Here is a 1,004-nt window from a genome sequence, read left to right on the forward strand (position 1 = left end):
GAAGGAAATTATCCAATCGAAAGGGAGACATTGATGATATAGGAAACAGGATTCTTGCAGAGCTGGTAAGGGGAGTGGAACCCATGCACAATTGGAAGACTGGTCTTAGTGTGGTATCCTGTTCTTCCACGTTCAAGGTGATTCACCCAGTGCTATGGGAACAGATGCGGAGAGGTGGGGAAATGAACACTTGATTTGCTGAGTGAAATAGGAAGTAAGGTCTTCAGCTGAAGATGAGGAGGAAAGAAGGCCTGTTGGGACAATTGAAGACAAAGGAGAAGGGGTGAAACAGTCCTGTTAGAGAGGGGGTAAGTAGATAGTCTAGGAATGGATCAATATGTAAACCTGCTGGATGGGCTCCCTTGAGGTTTTTATCTTTATCTTTTTTTTTTTTTTTAGATTTTATTTATTTTTTAGAGAGGGGGAAGGGAGGGAGAAAGAAAGGGAGAGAAACATCCACATGCGAGATACATTGATCCGTTGCCTCTCACATGCCCCCAATTGGGGACCTGGCCCATAACCCAGCCATGTGCCCTGACTTGGAATCAAACCATCAACCTTTTGGTTCACAGGCTGGCACTTAATCCACTGAGCCGCATGAGCCAGGGCTCACTTGAGGTTTTAAAGTGAGACTAGTTAGCATGGTTGTATGTTTTTCCTTCATCTGTGTCTGGATACTTGGGTACAAACACAAGAGGAGGAAGAGTAGGAAGTGTTATAGACTGAATTGTGTCCCCCACCAAAATCCATATGTTGAAGCCTTAACCCCCAAGGTAACTATATAGGAGATAAGGCCTATAAGGAAGTAATAAATGCTAAATATGGGCATAAGGGTGGAGCCTTAGTCCCATAGAACTGGTGTTCTCATTAGAAGAGGAAGAGACACCACAAAGCTCTCTCTTCTGCGTATGCAAAGAAAGGCCACGTGAGGACATAGTGAGAAGATGCTGTCTGCAAGCCAGGAAGAGAGCTCTCACTGGAAACCAACTCTGAGGGCACTTTGA

The sequence above is a fragment of the Desmodus rotundus genome, chromosome 3 (assembly GCF_022682495.2).
Source record: "Desmodus rotundus isolate HL8 chromosome 3, HLdesRot8A.1, whole genome shotgun sequence".
NCBI lineage: Eukaryota > Metazoa > Chordata > Mammalia > Chiroptera > Phyllostomidae > Desmodus > Desmodus rotundus.